General features: G+C 34.4%; 1 protein-coding gene across 1 annotated transcript in view; it reads right to left on the bottom strand.

Moving 5' to 3' along the window:
* Nucleotides 1-21,215, bottom strand: part of MDGA2 (MAM domain containing glycosylphosphatidylinositol anchor 2) — a gene marked incomplete at its 5' end in the record, with an annotated part of 465,609 nt that overhangs the window by 119,206 nt on the left and 325,188 nt on the right. The gene's annotated exons all lie outside the window — the stretch shown is intronic.

Here is a 21,215-nt window from a genome sequence, read left to right on the forward strand (position 1 = left end):
TCATTTTAGAGTTAATTGTTTTGTGATATTTTTTTCTTTTTCTTCTTTTATATTTATGGATTACATGATTATTTCAACTCTTTGTGGCAACTATTTTTAATTTTCTCTTCTGTTTTTAAAACCAATTGGACATTATAATTTCATACCTGTGCTAATGTTTAGAATTATTTAGATATATGCTGACAAATATGCCTCCAATCATTCTTTCACTATATACCTTGAAAATTCATGATCATTTTCCAAATTTTGTCTCAAGTACATCATTTAGAATTAACTTTAATGACCTTTCTAAACTTGATATTCTGAAAATATATTTTTAACCTTATTCTTAATAGATATTTTCCTTTTATAGAATAGGATTAGACGGTGGCACTGATTTTCTTTTAGCATATTAGGATATAGTTCTACTGTCTTCAGATGGCAATAGACAAGTAAGCTTAAAGTCTCTGTGTATTTTTTTCTTCTAGATACTTTCAAAATGTTTTTGCTTTTGATATTCTATAGTTTCATTATAATGTTTTTAGGTAGATATTTCTTTGTACTTAAAAGTTTGGGGTTTGTTGGGCTTTTCAAACCTGTTGATTTCAGTTCGATTTCTTTCACCTAAGAAATTTCTGGAAAATTCTCATTTCTTAAATAATATCTGTGTTCTTTTCTTTCCATCCTCACTTGAAGGTCTTTTTCCTTCTGTCTTCCATGTCTTTAACTTCTCTTCCAAATTTTCTATTTCTTGCTTTTTCTGCATTGAATTATGAAGAAATTCTTCTGAGCATTAATTCTTTCTTCAGCTCTACTTAATTCACTAAACCCATCTATTGTGTTTTTACTATTATTATTTTAATATTTACTCATTTATTTAAATCCAAGTTAGTTAACATATAGTGCAATAATGATTTTAGGAACAGAATTTAGTGATTCATCACTTACATATAACACCTAGTGCTTATCCCAGCAAGTGCCCTCCCTAATGACCACTGCCCATTTAGTCCATCACCCCACCCAACACCCACCTGCAACCCTCAGTTTGTTCTCTGTATTGAAGTCTTTTATGGTTTGTCTCCCTCTCTGTTTTTATTTCTTTTTGCTTCCCTTCCCCTATATTTATCTGTTTTGTTTCTTAAATTTAACATATGAATGAAATCATAGGATACCTGTCTTTCTTTGATTAACTTATTTTGCTTAGTATAATACACTCTAGTTCCATTCCCCGTTGTTAAAATGTCAAAATTTCATTATTTTTGATAGTCAAGTAATAGTCTATTATTTACAGATACCACATCTTCTTTATCCATTCACCAGTCAATGGACACTGGGGTTCTTTCCATACTTTGAGCATTGATGATATTGCTGCTATAAACATTGAGGTGCACGTGCCCCTCAGAATCAGCTATTTGTATCTTCTGGATAAATGCCTGGTAGTGAAATTGCTGGGTCATACGGTAGTTCTATTTTTAACTTTTTGAGGATCCTCCATACTCTTTTCCAGAGTGGCTGCATCAGTTTCTTTGCCACTAGCATGCTTTCTCTGGATCCCTGTGAACATCTGTTGTTGCCTGAGTTGTTAGTTTGTGTTTTTAATTACAATAATGTAGCTTTCATTTATAAATGTTCTGCAGTTTTTTTGTACACCTGTTATGCCATTACTTTTATACTTTCCCATTACTTGCAAATGTAGTAAGATCTCTTATTTCTTTAAACAAAGTGATTCTTTAATACTGTCTGATATTTCCAATTATGGCTTTAAAGATGTTTTTCTGTTGGTTTTCTTGCATGGTACTTTGTTTCTGTGTATTCTTGGTTAATTCTGACTCTGTCCTATTCAATGTCCTCTAAAATTATGGGAATTTTTAGATATCTAAGATTACGATTTCTTCCTCTAGAGAAATTTGTATCTACAGAGAGCTCCTGACAACAATGTCTAGGGTCACATTAATCTAAGTTCATGGCTTGAGGTTTTATTTTAATAATCTAAGTGATATGAATTTTCTTTAAAAATCCCCAAAGAGGCAATTTGTGATTATAATGTAAAGTATATGCTCCCACATCACCCTTATCCTGCTCACTTCAAAGGCAAGTTTCTTTGCACTCACTTGAGAGTAAGAACGTATAGACTGGGTTTAAGTCTGTTTTACTCTTATCCTATGGATATAATCCTTCAATTTCCAACTTCTATGGGTAGAACTCTTCTTCGGGAAGTATTCTGGTTAAATTACGATTGGCTAGAAATGCTATCAAAACTGAAGTTCAAATTCACCCATGTCATCAAATGCCTTTGAGGCAAAATTAGCCTCATTGTCCTGCTTATATATTTGACATTGTAGTTTTAAAATAAACATTTTAATGCTTTGAATAATATTTTTAGAAACTTCCCAGCAGTTTTGATTGTTTGAATTAGAAGGATTTTTTTTTTTAAGCGAGTGAGGGTGGGTGTGCAAGCAGGAGAAGGACAGAGGGAGAGAGAGACTCTTAAGCAGGTTCCATGCCCAGTCTTAAGCAGAGCTGGATGCTGGGGTCAATCTTACAACCGTGGAAACATGATCTGAGCCAAAATCAAGGTTGGATGCTCAACTGACTGAGCCACCGAGGATTCCCTGCACTGGAAGGATTGTGAAGAATATTTTGTCTATTATATGCCCAGAATCACATGTCTCTATTAACTACATGGAAATACAGATCTGAAGCTCAAACTGGTGACTTGACTGAGGCTTTGGTTTTGTTGAGATAATTCAGAATAAGCTTAAACAAAGTCAAATAAAAAGCCAAATTTTGATTTACTCCTGATTGTAATCACTTTTGGGGTTATAGGAAGATAAAAGTTCTTAAAGGAGAATAAATATAAATAAGCAAATAGATATGTGGATTCAGAGAGTTACATTACAAAAATTAAAGGATATGGATGCTACAAAGAACATAAAGTAATAAAATGTGCCAATGTAGCAATGCATGAGTTTAGACTGAAAATATATATTGTTTTTGACAAGTTTAATGTCATAAATGATTATAGCAAAAGCATTTGCTGTGGAGTATATATAACGCGTGTTGCAGGTTTTGCATGTGAAGAGATGGTAAAATAGTAGACGTCATGAATGACACCTATTCCTTCAAAAATTTTGTCTATGATTAGAAAACATAATTATCTATTCATTCTACCTTCAATATATATCAGGAGTTTATACATGTCTCTCGATTTCTACTACCATTACTATTACCTCTTATTTGGATTACTTCAAATGTCCTACAATAGTCTTCTAACAGGCCACTGTGCTTTCGTTTTTGAACTTCTACTATTTCTCTGATATTGGCCAGTTGTTCTTTTACAAGAGAATTCAGCTTTTGTTATTCTCCAGCTTAGAACACTTTATTGACTTGCCCCTACTTGTCAATCAGGCTTACAAAGTCCTGCAAGTTCTGGCTCTGACCATATTCTCAACCATTCTTATCTTAACCATTAGGTCTCAGAAACAGGTTTTCTTCCTGTTCCTGCATGACAAGCCCTTTCTGGATTCTGGTCTTTATTCTTCTGAAGATGTTCTTTCCTTCACTCTTTCTAATACTCTCTGATTCTCATTGTTTATATTTTACTTCTTTAGAAAGCCTACCCTTGGCTACCAATTAGTAAAGTACCTCTCCTACTATTAATAATACAATGTTAGCAATCATTGTATTTATTTCTTGCATAGTAACACCATTTGATCATATCTAGTTCATGTAAGTTCCATTATAATTGGACTTAAAACTCTCCACCATTGCATCTTCTCTGTATCCATCAAGTAGCCAGCATTATAGCTAGTGTCAAATCGTTACTGAATGCATAAAATAAAGGGAATGAAAGAATGATGTAAAAGAGTAAAGATGTTCACAAAGTCTTAAATATTCATCAAACATGGGTTCTAAGTCTACTCTGTTAAATCTGCAAAGATTCTGTTTACTTCGAACAATAAAATAGAGCAAAAGTAATGCTACATCATTTTCTAGGCCCAGACCACAGGAGACCGAGGATTTCACTTTCTGTCTCTTAAAATACATATTCTGGGAGCTCTGACCATGAAATAAATCCAAATAGTTTATTAAAGAGACCATCTCAAGAGGCCCTGAGACTATACAAAGAAGGAAAGGGCAGAGTTAAACTCAGCCTTCCAGCCATCCCCACCAAGATTCCAGACATGGGAGGCAATCTTGTACCTTCCACACCAGACCAGAGACCTGCAAAATACTACTATGTGACTCAGATAAGACCACAATTCACATGAAACAGAGGAATAGCCCAGGCAGGCTACCTTCAAATTTTTGACTCACTAGAGATTAAATAATAAGATATAATAAAATGGGATTATTTTCAGCTCCTAGGTATTGGAGTAGTTTGCTTCACAATAACAGAAAACTGATACAAAAGCCTCCAAGCCTTCAAAATTCAGCAGTTTGATATTATGAATGGAGACCTTGGTAGAGTGAGGTAAAAGGACAAGTGGACAGGGCAGTGGGGAGAACACAGTTTAAGAAACAGATCATGGGATCCAAGTTGGTTCTGGAAGGAAAGGATTCAGAAGGAAACTAATTGGGGAAGTCAATCAACAGACTGAATAACTAGGACAACTGGAAAACCTTAAAAACAAGTACACTGAGAACAATGGAATCAAGAGCCAGAAAGCTGTAGTCAATAAACAGAATTTGTTGAAAATTGGAGTGATTACAGGATCAGAGATATGTTCCTCAGAATGAAATGCTAAAGTGAAGCAGAGATTCATGATACTACAGTCAAATGTAAATATGTTAAGTGAATACACATTTACTCTCATTACATTTGTATCTGTCTAACAGTGTTTGCAACTGCTTATCTTTCTTCTTATACATTCACTTTTAAATAGCAAAGGTCAGAATGTAACTAATTGTACTTACCAGGACAATATCCTAAAAAAATATATTTACTCTTCCTATGAATGTTTTTTTGTGGGAATTCTTTGACTATATCTAATATTTTTTAAATTTTTTTAAATGTTTTATTCATTTCTAGGAGAGAGAGAGAGACAGCATGAGCAGGGGAGGGTCAGAGAGAGAGGAAGTCACAGACTGAAACAGGCTCCAGGCTCTGAGCTGGCAGTCAGCACAGAGCCCGACGTGGGGCTCGAACCCACGAACCGCGAGATCATGACCTAAGCGAAAGTCGGACGCTTAACTGACTAAGCCACCCAGGCGCCCCTGACTATATCTAATTTATTAGATTATTTCAAATAATGGATCTTTTAGACCTTCACTCTATATGAATGTGTCTTTCATCCAAACCTAGAAAATTCAGTCACCCCATTTATTAACAGCCCATAAAAACATCTGATAGTGTTGAGCTAAATCTCTTTAAACAGTGTGTTTCCACAGAGTTCAGAAGAGTACGGATTGGAAAGCATCCCTAAATCAAAGTAATCATTGCTGGTATTTAATAAATTTCCCAAACAGGTTGGATTCCAGGGTGGTTCCTTAACCTCAAAATAAGTGAGGAAATGTGAAACTAAGCAAACTCATTATAATCCAGTCATGTTTGCCTATGGAAAACTTCTGTGATATAAGGTTCACTTTAAGCATACTATTAATGATCTCAGCATTTCATTCCTTGGAATACTCAGTGAGAAGAATGGACCTTCACAGTTAGGATTAAAAGATATGGTGTGAAAACTTTAAATATGATGCAAAAATGCTCAGATGTCAAAAAGTGAAAGTTCACTATTCTGATAAAATCAGCATTTCATGGTGTATGAGTTATTCAGTATACTTTATTATTAAGTATTTAATTTTAAGAAACTGAAATAAAAAGTGTGAGAAAAATCCACTTAAGGAAGATTATAAGGAGAAATAAACAGGGAATTTTGTTTTTTTTCAACTGAACAAATGATTAAAAAATTATACCATTACATTCTAAAAATATACTATTATATTATCTGGCCCAAAAGTTTCTTTCTCAAACCATCTCCATATATATACATATATATATACATATACATACACATATATATATACACATATTTATACATATACATATATTTATATACTAAAAGATGATGCTAATAAAAATAATAATTATATATGTTGATATTTCATACTTACTAAGTTCTAGAATATATTCACATAGTTCATCTTTTTATAGTAGTACTCATTTTTATAGAAGGAGACACTGAGGTATAGAAAAGTTAAGTAAAGTCACCCAGCGAAAAAGAAACAGAATAAGGAATGAAACAAAGCAATCTGAATCTAGAGAGTAGGCTCTTAACTACAATCTATGGTTCATTCTTTCCAATTACAAATACTACCAATTTATCATGATTTAGGTCTCTCTCTCAATATTTCCCTTGAAAATATTGATTATTAAAGTTATCAATTAAAATAGACCTTGGCCTATTCATACCATCATTTAGAATCTACAAACTTCTATAGGTCAAAAATGGAAATCATGTTTTGTGGAAAGCATAAAAGTATTGCAACAAAACTGCTAGGTTAAAGAAAAAATGTTAATGATGGATTTCAAACATGATTCAGATTGTAGTGTATATAACAAAGTACTTCATGTAAACAAATCTTTGTGTTACTCATATATTAATATATATGATGAGTGCATGTAGAAGATTAGCTGTCTGGAGGCAAAGATGTAGCCTTTTAAAGTTATTAAGGATTTTGATTGGAATAAGGTTATTAAGTAGAAAGTGCTTACAATTACTTAGCTTTTTAGCATTTACTATTCTTGTACCTACTGGTTCAAGATGTCTGGCAAATGTTCTGAGTAGGGATGGTTGTAAATCTTTAAATCCATATGCAAATGTCTAACTTATTTGGATTGAGTAACCCTTGAAAACATTCAATTATAGAGAAATGTGTATTAGTGTTTATTTCTTAATAAGGGAATCAGAGATAAGTTCATGATTTCTTTTAGTACTGTGTATGAACAAAACATTGCCTGTTTCTTAAAATATTTCCATGTTCTGATGAACATCTGAACTGTAAACAAAGCAATACTTTTAATTTACACAAATAATAAAAGATATTTAAATATATAACAAAAAACTTTCAAGTTAATATTTAAAAATGTTAATATACCCCTTTTTAAGTCTTTAAGGGAGTGTAAGACTATGGATGTTAAATATGCATAGTTTACTTATAGTTAAAAGAGGGAAATGGTCACTTGTTTGGAGAACTTCAGTGTAAGTATGATCCTAATTATTTGTAATTCTTAGGGAGGTCACTACTAAGCATGTGCACATTATGATTATTTCTTCTTAAGTAATGTCTGCTCAAGTCAAATACCTGTCCAGTGAAACACCTGTCTGTTCTTTGCTATTCTTTGTTTAAAGATTTCTGGGGAAATTGTGCTGTTAATACTAATACTAATACTAATACTAATACTAATACTAATACTAATACTAATAAGTCCAATACTTAGATGGGAAAATCCAGGAGTTGAGTGTTAAGTCAATGAATTAAATTCTTCTACTGTTCAATCAAAATAGTGAAATTGTTACTTTTAGTGTATGACAACTGGTGTGTGTGTGTGTGTGTGTGTGTGTGTGTGTGTGTGTGTGTATGTGTGTGTCTTTCTCTCAAACCTTTTCATGGTCTTGCAATTATACCCATCTTAGTGGGGAGGACACTGAAATTCAGAGATGACTGTGAGTAACCTCTTTATGCACTGAGAAACACTAAGCATATTTGAACCAAAGCCAATTTACCATTAAAATGTTAGACATTTATACATTACCATGTGATTTCTCTAAGCATTATGTTACTATAAGGATATGTATTCAAAAGATCCCTATGTTATTTCTATCAATCACATAACACAACACATAAGTATCAAACACATAAATACTTAGAGGATTCATAGCTACTGCTGGGTACAAGATAGACTAGGGGATTAAACAAAGATGAATAAAAAATGGCTCCTATTAACATGTGAGTTACAATCTTGGTATAAAAATAATATCTTAATAAATGTGAGCACGATTTAATATGAACAACTAATATATTAGTTTTTATAAGGCACTAACTTATTTATTGCCATAGTATAATGGGAAATATATATTTGATCTTTGTTCTTGGTTCCTGGCACAGGGCCCCTAAAATTCTTGGAATTTCCTGAGTGATAAGAATGCCTTTTGTTATTTATGACAAGCTCCTTTCAACCAGAGGAAACTTATGCTAATGAATTTGGACTAGCCCCTATATAGCTTCCAGATGTGGACTGGTTTCCAGAAAGATCAAGCCTTGATTAGAAGATTGGAACTTTTCATCCAGGGAGGGAAGAGAGGATGGAGATTAGAGATTTAGTTCAAGTACCACTGGCCTACATAATGAAAGTTCCATTAAAATACCTCAGCAATGAGGTTTGGAGAGCTTTCAGATAGATAAACACATGGAAATGCTGTGAGAGTTCTGCACTTGCAGAGAGCATGGAAACCTTTCCACTACCCTTCATCTCCACAACCTTTTCTTGCCCTATGCATCTCTTATACTTGGCTGTAAGAGCTACATCCTTATCTGAGCTACATCCTTCATAATAAACTGGTAAATTTAAGAAATGTGTTTTCCTGAGTTGTGTGAGTCCTTTTAGCAAATTATCAAACTTGGGAGGGAGGAGGTCATGGGAACTTTCAAATTTATAGCTGGTTGATTAGAAGCATAGGTGGCAATTGGGAATTATTACTGGTGTCTGAAGTGCAGGTACTCTTGCGAGACTGAGCCCTTTAACCTGTGGAATCTTCACTAACTTCAGGCAGTTAGTGCTGGAATTGAATTGAATTTTGGACTCCTAGAGATTTGGAAGAATCAGAGAATTGGTGTTGGGAAACACCCTAGTTATTTGGTGTCAGAAAGAACAAGACAATTGTCAACCAATTCTTAAAATAAGCCCAATTTATTTAGCAGTCAAGATATGAAACAGGATACACAGAGAAAAAGATATTGAGAAGTGTGTAGGTTCTGACTAAGTGTATTTTAAAATACGGGGATTGAGACACTTTTAGGATTAATCTACTCTGTGGTTGAACAAGCACATTTCACATAATTAAGACTTCGTTTAATCCTTGCAACAATCTTTCTTTTCTAACTTACTTATTTTGAGAGGGATAGAGAGCACAAGGGTGAACACAGGTCAGAGAGAGAGACACAAAGAGAGACACAAAGAGAGAGAATCACAAGCAGGCTCCCTCCTGTCAGCACAGAGCCTGATGCAGAGCTTGAGCCAAAATCAAGACCTGGATGCTTACCTGACTGAGCCACCCAGGCACCCCTCCTTACAACAATCTTTCATAGTATATATTATTGTCTCCATTTTATATAAATAAATCTGGGAAGTTACATTCTCGGGCATCCCACACATTCTAGGTGATGGACTTTAGATCCAAAAACACCTGACTTCAAAGTCATGTTCTTTCCAACACAATAACTTGAGGAAGCAGTATCAAAAGCAAATTATAAATCAGTCTTTAGCATAACGACCATCTACTTCAGAAGTTGTCAATATAGGGAAATGTAATTTAAAAACAAAGTTGTCTATAGTATTTGTAAACAATTAGCAGGAAAGCAACACCAAAGATTTGGTGAAACCATTTACAAAATTAGTGTTCACTTCTCTCCACAAACATTTTGAGACTATTGGTAACCATCACTTCACATCTCTAACAGTGCTCTCTGCAAGATAAAATTTTGGAGTTACAGTGCAGAATTATTAAATTGTTATACTGATACAAGCCACACTATGGATAATGTACAGAACCACTGTAATTCCTCCCTCATAACAAAAGTATAGTATAGTTAGTACTCTTAATTGCTTTATGGAAGTTTTGCTTCCTAAGATTAATAGACACTATTTATTATTTAGCCATACTGTTTCTAGACCTAAAAGAAATTGAAGAATAAACCAACTCTGGATAATCCAAGGAATTATTTAATAATACATTTGATTTAATTACTTGGACATTTTCATTGATGAAATCAGCCCTAAAATCTACTCTGATTTTCCTTTAAAGCTTCTTCGAGCTTACCTGTGTATCCATACAGCTTAACAAACTGTTCTCAAAACTAAAATACTTCCATAAAACCTGGAAAATTGCCTCATAGCAACAAAATCAAGCAATATTTGAGATAGGAAGCAGAAGAGCTGCAGGACAGTAAATCCTCAATACCTCAACCCTTTCTGCCCTTTGTGTTCATTAATGCAAGCAGAATTTCAGAAACATATGTGGTAAGGATCATATCAATAAAACTAGCCTCTTAATTAATTCTAAGTCAACCAGGAAGTCCAATTAAGCAGAACAACCTTCTCAGAAAATAAAACTGCAATGTCCACAATTTGTGCCGATGTCTGATTTACAATGCACAGTAAATGAGAACAAGTGACTAAGTTTGACAAGTTTTCAATCTAGACGATAGGCTATGGTGTCATATAGCTGTCCTTGTGTTTTAAAAATTGTTACATGTTATAAAAGTTCCATTGCATAATTAGTTCAGTTTAACATAAAACTGAAAATAAATAGAATCATTCCACAAAGACAATTCCCCCAAAGTTTGGACAAGAGCTTATATTTTATCTTTGGCTATAAGTTCAGGAGGGGATAACTTAATTTCCCAAGAGAATGCTCAGTTTCTGAGGGGATTATGGGTAAATTGCGAGATCTAAACAACAGTGGCTCTGACACAGAAAATGAAACTTTGAATAAATTAAAATAAAAAATCATTGAATATTGCTGTGGTTCTGGTATGAAAATAAGGTACAAGAATAGGAGATGTGGATTTGTAGCTATGATCTGGGATTCCTCTAGCACACAGGTTAGAAAAAAAGATGTGATGTTGGGGATAATCAAGTGAAGTAAGCAGAAGGCAAAGTAAGAGCACAGTTTATAGAAACAGATTTTGTCAAAAATAATGGAAACAAAGGAAGAGTTAAGGTACTCAAGAGTAGAAGTTCTGCATTTTTAAGGAAGAAGAAATGGTTATCTGATTACAGCCCCAATTAGGTAAAACATGAAACAAAGTTTGTCTAACACAAAAATATATTTAAATTATTGCATTTTCTATCTAAAAGTCCATTATCCATTGCCATTTTATATGTTGATTGTTCTCCTTAAATCATAGGATTTTATTTAAGAAAATAGACACCTACTTTGACAAACGAAATGTGAGTTCGTTCACTTTTTACAAATCAGATATTAAGTAATATCATTCATACGATAGTGAACTTAGTGTATACAGAAAATTTCAGAAATAGAGTGAGACTTAGCAAAAGAATTATCCTTGAAAATGCTGATATGAAATAATGGAGTCTAATCTTAGGCCAAAAGTAGAATATGTGCTGCTTTAGTGTTGGTAGAAGAAGTTATAAAAAATGGTCTCCAACATCAAAAATATTAGTGAGAAGTTGACTGTTTTCAATTTTGCTCTTGGCTCATGATTTCCTTCAAATAGTGTCTTTACATTTAGTAAGTACTTGAGTTATCTTACCTTCTTTGAAGGTTGAAGACATTCTTCATGTACTATGTATTCATACATAAAATATTTTCAATAAAAACAACAAAAGTCAGAAAATAAAACCAAAATAAATATAATTCTAGTTGCTACAAAGCTGTATCATCAAATATAGTTCTAGTTCCAATATGGAAATAAGATACACTGTTTTAATTTACTTTTTAGCTTTTTTAAAAAAATTTTTGACAGAGAGAGAGAGAGAGAGAGCGCACAGGGGAGGGGTAGAGAGAAACGGAAACACAGAATTTGAAGCAGGCTCCAGGCTCTGGGCTGTCAGCACAGAGCCTGATGTGGGGCTCGAACTCTTAAACCACAACATCATGACCTGAGCTGAAGTAAGCCACTTAACCTACTGAGCCACCCAGGCGCCCCTACTTGTTTGCTTTATCATAACAAGGACCAATGCTCTGATGAAAAAGATTGTTAAGGACCACTCATGTCCAGAAAACAATTAATGTGTCTTTCTAATTTGGGCATCAAAAAATGGCTTCTTCATTTACTATCGTTTGACGAAAACATGTAGTGTACAGCAGGCCCCTCTTGTCTTTGGTTTTTACTTTCTACAGTTTATGTTGCTTGCAGTCAAACTACCATACTGAAGGATATGATCCTCCTTCTGACACAAAATCAGACAAAAGTATGATAGTGGCCTAACGCTACATCACAATGCCTGTGTCACTCACCTCACTTCATCTTATCACATCGACATTTTATCATCTCACATCATCACAAGAAGAAGGGTGACTACAGTGTAACAAGGTAGTTTTTTGAGAGAGAGAAACAGAAAGAGAGAGGGATGGGGGCGGAGGGGAGATCACATTCCCATAGCTTTTATTTCAGTATATTGTTATGCTTGTTTTATTATTAGTCATTGATTTTTTTTTATAATTTATAAACTAAATTTTATCATAGGTAAGTAGGTAGAAAAAAAATCATCGTAATACAGGGTTTGGTGCCATCCATGGTTTCAGGCATTTGGTGGGGGTCTTGGAATGTATCCCCTGTGGATAAGTGAAGTCTGTTGTGGATGCTAGTCAAGAAGTACATTAATATCATTTATGTAGCAACAGGGGCTATAGGTAGTGATTTAGACAGCCACATGTTATGCTCCTGACACTAATTACAGGGCTCTATAGTGGATGCTTTCAAGATATACTTCAAAATAGTTAAATACAACCTAAACAAGTACATACTGTTTCACTATATATCACATAGCAGCAATGACAGAAGAAGCAAAGCTCTTTTTAATATGCTGTAAATTCTTGTGTATCAAGGAACTATAAATCTGAAGTTTCAGCTTCTGGGATTATTGTTGGTAACTGAGGAAGAAATGCTTTCATTGCTTCTGCCAAGTCATAGTTGCTGCATTTGCAAACATTGGGAAATGTTACAGAAGCCCTATTAAAAAGTGCTAAATCTTTCCTAAAGAATGATTCAGACAGTATTTATATCCCCATTCATGCATTTTTGGATGTCTTTTGGTATTTGTACATTTACATTAAATACTGAGTTTGCAAAATAGGCCGTTTGCTAGATTTTCTGTATATAGATGCATTGATTGACATGTAAACACATTTAACTTAGACTCAGTGTTTGACTTTGTAAAATGTGTATATTTCAGATTCTGAAAAGTTCTTACCATCTCTGATTTTAAAAGCCTTTACAGTTTTTCCTATATGTGAAAAAATTCACATATTTTTATCAATAAATAAATATCTGTTGAGATAAGGAATTATATGAAGCACATGTAAGACATCTTTTCTGACTTTTGAGAAACTTTGAGTCTGAAGTAGAAGAAATGAAAAATAAGTTATGTATGCCCTTTAAAATTGCTATATGTAAATCAGTGTGTTAGGCACTGTGAGAAATAAAACAAAGTCCCTGTCCTCCCAGAGCTTGTCATCCAGTTGTAGAAGACAAGGTATACATAGACAAATATTTAAGTATAATGGATAAGTTTAATAGAGCTTGAGAAAGGTCAATGGTGGGTGTGAAATGAAGGGTATAAAGACTTGGCTCTAAGTTGTTACAAGAGGAGAGCATCACTGGAGAATGGAGTCATTTAAGTTTTCATTAGCTGGTTTGTAAACAACCTTTTGAATGCACAGAGAGGAAGGAGCCATAAAAATTGCAGGAAAGTATCATTTACTGGGGGAAGATGCTAGGATTGAAAACCTGGGCATTGTCCCCTTCTTGAACTTTCACTTAAAATATCTGGGCCTCTGTTAACTCAAAGATTTGGGCTGACCACAGCAGTCAATGATTCTGTAAAAAAATGAAGGAGGTGGCAAACCCAAAAGGATGTTGACAACAGTGATGAGTAGGAGGGTATGATCTACAGTGTAGCATGGTGTCAGAAATTGAGTAATATTTGATCAGTATCAAACCAGATCCATGCATTCAGAAGTCTTTGAACACCACCTAGAAATTAAGTGTCCTTTTGGACACTGTATCCCAGAGTTATGTCAGACTCTCAAGAACCATGCAATTAATCTCCCAAACCTTGTGCAAGAACTCCCTAATATATTAAATTTATGTGATTTTTGAAATATTGAATTATTGGCTTTTAAGTTTTAATATATTGATAGAATTAAAATTAGTTTCTTTTTTTTTAATTTTTTTTAATGTTTTATTTATTTCTAGGAGAGAGAGAGAGAGAGAGAGAGAGAGACAACATAAGCAGGGGAGGGTCAGAGAGAGAGGGAGTCACAGACTCTGAAACAGGCTACAGGCTCTGAGCTGGCAGCCAGCACAGAGCCCGATGCGGGGCTCGAACCCACGAACCGTGAGATCATGACCTGAGTGAAAGTTGGACGCTTAACCAACTAAGCCACCCAGGCGCCCCTGAAATTAGTTTCTTTAAAACACTAATTCAAAATGATTTTAAAAAAGTCATGCTTATTTTTGAGAAAGAGAGAGAGAGAGGAGAAAAAGACAGAGTGTGAGTGGGGCAAAGGACAGAGATAGAGGGAGACACAGAATCTGAAGCAGGCTCCAGGCTCTGAGCTGTCAGCACAGAGCCCCAGACAGGGCTTCAACTCATGGAACTGTGAAGTCGTGACATGAGTTGAAGTCAAATGCTTAACCAACTGAGCCATCCAAGTGCCTCAAAACTATTTTTTTAAAAATATAGCATATATCGGGGCACCTGGGTGGCTTAGTTGGTGAAGCGTCCGACTTTCGCTTAGGTCATGATCTCGTGGTTCGTGGGTTCGAGCCCCACGTCGGGCTCTGTGCTGACTGCCAGCTCAGAGCCTAGAGCATATTTCGGAGTCTGTATCTCCCTCTCTCTCTGACCCTCCCCTGCTCACGCTGTCTCTCTCTCTCTCTCTCCTAGAAATAAATAAAAATATTAAAAAAATATATAGCATATATCCATATGTGTTCATAAAGAAATATTTAAAAATTATATTAAAGGAGCATTAAAATAAGCAGCATAATTATTTTGAGTAAATAATCATGTATCTTATTCAATTTATTTATGGAATAACTGTCATTAATATTTATCTAATAAATGTATTTTTTCAAATGATATTATTTTTAATTTTTCCATGAAGTTACCTATAATTAACTTCACAGTTGTATTTTATGATTAATAATTTGAATTAAGGTAATATTAAATTGACTTTTCTCTGTCAACAACAATTTCTGTTAAGAAAATAATCTCTTTGGGGCTCCTGAGTGGCTCAGTTGGCTAAGTGTCCAACTTCAGCTCAGGTCATAATCTCACAGTCTGTGGGGTCCAGCCCCATGTCAGGCTCTGTGCTGACAGCTTGGAGCCTGCTTCAGATTCTGTATCTCTCTTTCTCTCTGACCCTCCCATGCTCTCTCTCTCTCATAAATAAATAAAATTAAAAAAAAAAAGAAAATAATCTCTTTATGCGGCACCTGGGTAGTTCAGTCAGTTAAGCTTCCAACTTCGGATCAGGTCATAATCTCGTAGTTCACAAGTTTGACCCCTACATCAGGCTCTGTGCTAAGAGCTCATTCTCCCTCTCAAAAATATATAAACATTAAGAAAATAATACTAATCTTTAATAATTAATCTTTAAATGTGCTTCCAGATGAGCACCATCAAAATATTCCTGCCAGGGGCACCTGGGTGCCTCAGTCAGTTGAACATCTGACTTCAGCTCAGGTCATGATCTCACATTTCTTGAGTTCAAGGACCCCTGGGCTCTCACTGTCAACACCAAACCTGCTTTGGTTCTTAGTCCCCCTTTCTCTCTGCCCCTCCTTTCCTTGTTCTCCTGCTTCTCTCTCTTAAAATAAAGTTAAAAAATATTCCTAACCAAAAGTTGAGATATCCCAAAGTGCCAATTGAGATTTAAAAATTAAATGTCACACATCTGAGGGCTCCTTTAATTTGTTCGGTCTCCCTTTGCTGTGTAGAGATGAAATTTAATATTTTCCTGGTTGCAGGCCTTATTTTCTGTATCAATGTGCTGAAAAGTTCAAAAGCTGAAGTTTTTGACACTCCACATATTGAAAAGAACTAGAGTCAGCTGTATGGCGCTTTTCACTAACATTAAATTTGTTATTTACGACATTCAAAACAGAGAAGAGAGTATAAGAATTTTGATTAATTTTTTTCTTCATCCAGCAAAAGGCTACTCTCACGATACCTACTGGGATGGTCAATAAAATGTGTCTGAACATTAATTTACTACTAATACAAAATTATTTGCCTCAGCTTTATTAACAAGAGTAAATGTAAGGTTATAAACATATTAGTAACAATATAGGTATATTATTGTAATAAATAATCAAAGACATCAAAATATTTTTCATGATTCCACCGAACATCTCAAATCAGATTTCCAACTCTTGAAAGTCTTTCTAACTAGCCTCTACATCCTCAATGTTGCTTCTTTACCTATGTTATCAAAAACAACAAACTATACCCAGTATTTAATTTTCCTGGTATGAAACTAAGTATGTGACATGCATTTCCAATTTCTCAAAGTATAGCAGGGAAAGAAAAATCAGGAATGATTTTTCCTAGGGAAGTGTTAACAGTTCTATTTCCACTTTTAACTTGTTTTATACATTGTTTTACATGGTTTCCTCAAGATTCTTTCTCACCTTATCTAACAATGATCTTCCTAAAAAAAACTTTGGCCCAGGGTTTTGAAGTCACCATAAGGAAAGGCTTCATTGAAACTTGTCGATGCAATATCAAATATATCATCTGCTGATTATGCTCCCTTTTTTACATGTGTTCTCTCCTTTAAGAATGTTGAGTAAAAATGCTCCTATATATCATACAAATACACAAAATATTATCAAATCACCCATAATTTTTTCAACACAGAAAATAAATGATTCCTGCTAATATATCCATAACCAAATCAATGCCATTATATCCAAATCAGGACAGTGGTTTCCAGTGGATACTTGTACCCAATGATCTCCATCTCATTCTTTAAGAATCTTTACATAGTCCATCAATTCACCAGCTAAAATCTTACACAGCTGATTTATAACACTACAATTTCTCCGTAACTATTGAACTAGATAAGTTCTGGAAACCACGTCAAAATACTTCAATAGATAAATGGTTCTGATTACCAACTTACAAAAAAAATATTTGCATGTTCCAATTTTCTGTTGACAAAAATACATCATTTACACTTAACTGAAGTTGCTATTTTGCTTTTTTCATCCCTAATACCCAAGTCACCAGCAAAACTTTAGCAGATTTAATAACAGTCATTTTAAATTACAGTTAATGCTAACATCTCTAAGTAGGTATTGGCTGAACTTCCCTTCAAATTTTATTTTAAGTAGAAACTGTTCTTAAATACTCAGTAGTGTATTTTCTTTTATTTTCTCATTCATTTTTCCCTGTGGGGCCTTGTAAGGATAATTACAAAGGAATTAGGGAAGAAAAGAGTAGAAATTGCTACAGACAAGGAACCAGAAATTTCTTCCTCTTGCTGAAGCTAACAGGTTAGCTGACTGTTATCAAGACACATACCTTCCATTTGATTTTGCTTCCTACTCTTTATTTTGTGAATTTTAAGTATAGACCTTTCCTGTATTTATCAATGAGTTCTCATGAACATTAAATGAATTAAAATGCAAAAGTAGTTAAAAGTAACAAAAAATATAAATGACAATGACAGGAAATTATTTATCAACATCATTTTTTACCTATTATTTGACTTCTTTGAGAAATAAAGTACTGTTCCTTGAATACAAATGCTTTTCCTAGAAATCTGTTGACAAAAACTGAATTGAGGCTAGAGGAATATGTTTATACATAATTATACATTTGTTTTTAGGTCCCATGGAATGCTAAATAGGTACTTTTCATTATCCTGTGTAAATTCCTGCTCATGTTTTATTTTGTCTTCATCTTGGTAAGTATATGTTACAGGAATTTATAGTACGGTTAGGGTAGGTAATTTTTTGGAGAAAGGGTGGCTTTGTGGGGATCACACTCTTCCCCTTCCTGACTATAGCTAACATGTGCAGGCAACAAGGATACTATCCACTTAAAAGACAAAAAACAAAAAGCAAACAAACAAAAACAACCTAAAAGCAAAAAACAAACAAACAAACCACAAACCCCAAAAAACAAAAAACAAAAAGACCTAACAAACAATCTCTCTCCCCCAATAGACCACAGTGAGTAAATCCACTCTTTTTTTTTTCTTTTTGGGTAAATCCATTCTTAATGTAAAGCAAGTGGAACATGGCATCTCTCCTGAAAACTGAGCAAACCTCTATTTGAATGGTTCACCCTAGAGCTAATAGAGAACTGGGCATCAGTAAATCTGCTTTCAATTTTTCTGTGGTACCATCTACAAATCATTAAATAACACAGGAAGAAGTCAGGGAACACCTCCGTGAACTTTACATAATTTTAACAATCAAGTATTCAAGTGAAATGGGAGGGCTCCTATGTGGCCAGTTAAGCAGCCAACTCTTGATTTTGGCTTAGGTCATGGTCTCACGGTTTTGAGTTCAGGCCCCACATTGGGCTCTGTGCTTACAGTGAAGAGCATGCTTTGGATCCTCTGTCTCCCTCTCTCTGCCCCTCCCCCACTCATGCTTGCTCCCTCTCTCTCAAAAATAAACAAACATGAATATATTTTTAAAAATGGGAGACAGTTGGTGTAAGAAACACAGATTTTATCAACTTCCACTGCTGCATTAACATGCTGTTTCCACCTTATCAAGTAACCATTAGCTACCTGTAATTGGGACATTTTTCTAGGAAAAAAATATAGCTTCAGGTTTTCTTGGGTTTTCACAGATTGCTCCATAGATGTAATTTGTTAAAATATAACATTGTGAATATTATCTTTGCTTACTAAAAATCATCACTATATTTCGATAGCTTTGACAGTCCAAGGAAGCTTGATGAGATATCACGTTCCCAGTGAATATGAGCATACCTCAGTGCTCACAAACTATTGCTTTTACCTTATGATGTTGCCACTTGGCACAGACATGAAATAACAGATGGTACAGAGATATCAATTGTTTTCCATTCAAGAACAGTGTCACATACAGAACTCAATTATGCAGAAATGGATACAGAAGCCCTTTGTACAAGAAGTTTTATCGGCTACCTCTACATCTGTGCCTTTATTATTTGTATCAACAAAACATCTTCAGGGATTCTTTCTGAGGTTAAGCTACTCCCTTTAATTATAAAGCACTGGGGTGCTTTGCTCAACACTAATGACCACATAAAATGGAAGAACAATACTGAAAGCTGACAACCCGAGCATCTGCCAACACTGATCCCAGAATATACCAATCACCTTCCCTGAGAATACTGATGTAAGATCTTCTTTCTGATTCTCATCTATGGGCTGATTAAATCCATGTTTAACTTTGCTAAATACCAGAAAGTCTTAACGAGGGTACTGAGGAAATTTCCAAAAGAGAAACTTAAGAAAATTGGAGTCAATGGACATAATCTAACCAAAAGAAACAATGAGATGTTTAGCATGCTATCTTTGTTTTCTTACTAACACACCAGCAAATTGTTTGCCCCATACCATCAGTAGTAAGTTCTATCTGAAAGCTTATATATAATTTAATTACTGAAGTCAGTAGAAATTAGTAACTTATTTTATAGTTTCAGCATACCCTGTCAAGAGTGTCTGACATTTCCTTCAGAAATTATTTAGAAGCCTTGGTTAAGCAAGCATTCTGATCTTTTAGGAGCATTCTGGGAGAAGGATTTTATGAGTCTTAAAGGAAACTGTTCATATTTACTCAAAGTAGTCTTAGTTTGATTTCAAGTCATTACAGTGATGCTCATAATTCTGTCCTAGTTATCTACCTATCTACGATAGCACATGATAGTGAAAGAATAAAATACCTGACATGGAATATACATTTACCTCAACTTATTTTAAGAAATTTATTCACAGAAAGCTTATCTGAACTATCATTTTCAAATGACACTTCTCTCAAGTAACTGATTAAAGTATTAACATGCTGGGGTGCTTGGGTAGCTCAGGTCATGATTCCAGGGTTGTGGGATGGAGCCCTACATCAGGCTCCATGCTGAGTGTGAAGCCTGCTTAGGATCCTATCTCCCTATCCCTTTGCTCCCCTCCCCAGCTCACATGGTCTCTCTCTCTCTCAAAATAAAATACAACAACAACAACAAAAAGTATTAACATGCTCAGAGTGAATTCTTGGGAAAGGGCTGGCAAAGCAAACAAGGCTAGAATAGTCATTGCTAATTTATTAGCCCATGTGATGAGTGGGAGGTATAGGGTTCCAGGTATAAAATGAATAAATCATGGGGATAAAAATTACAACATAAGGAATATAATCAATGGCATTGTAATACTGTTGTATGGTGAGAGACAGTTTATACTTGTGGTGAGCAGAGCGAAACATATACAGACTTGATGAATCACTATGTTTTACACCTGAAATTAATGTAACATTGTGGTTCAGCCATACTTTGGAATCAGTAATTACTGAGGGATTATTGAATTCTGTAAATTAAAGGAATAGGAAATCTTAAATAAAAGATTCTCTCCTCTATGCAGATGAGCATAAGACCTATTTTTTGAGCCTTTCAGAGTAAGAATGCAGGAGCATGACACTCACCACACTGATAAACTAAAAATGAATTCACCTTGATCTGAAAAGAAAATAATTTTAAAGAGTGACACTAGCAAATGTGAAAGTTTTTGTTTAATTAATTTCCTAAACTTGCATAAAATTCATAGCAACGTTAGGACAACATGTCTTTCATAATCAAGGGAAATGAGTCCCAATGCCCAAGCTTCTACTATGTACATGGCATTTTAACTTGGACTGGATGAAGTCAGATACAGAAATACAGAACCATTTGGGCTTCAAAAGAAGGCATCATCCATATTGAAAATTATTATGTCTTGTAAAGTAAGGGAAATATGTACAGAAAAGTGTGTTGAGATACAATGCTCTGTTTGTGTGTGTGTGTGTGTGTGTGTTATAATTTACTGTAGAAGTATGCTAGCTCTTTGTGTCACAGATTACAGTATGTGGTGGTGAAAGGAAATATAAATTATAGTACTTAGATTAATATCATTAATATATTACCATGTCATATATCATAAAAATAGTAATAAAAAGTGGAGAAGATTATTGAGAAGGGGCAAAGTAAGAATAGAGCATAAAGAAAATAGAAAATTTTGAATGTGGCATTATGTGGGAGCTGAGAACAGGTCATAGAGATGGAGATGGATAGA

Source organism: Hyaena hyaena, unplaced genomic scaffold (assembly GCF_003009895.1).
Source record: "Hyaena hyaena isolate Hyena2069 unplaced genomic scaffold, ASM300989v1 scaffold_743, whole genome shotgun sequence".
NCBI lineage: Eukaryota > Metazoa > Chordata > Mammalia > Carnivora > Hyaenidae > Hyaena > Hyaena hyaena.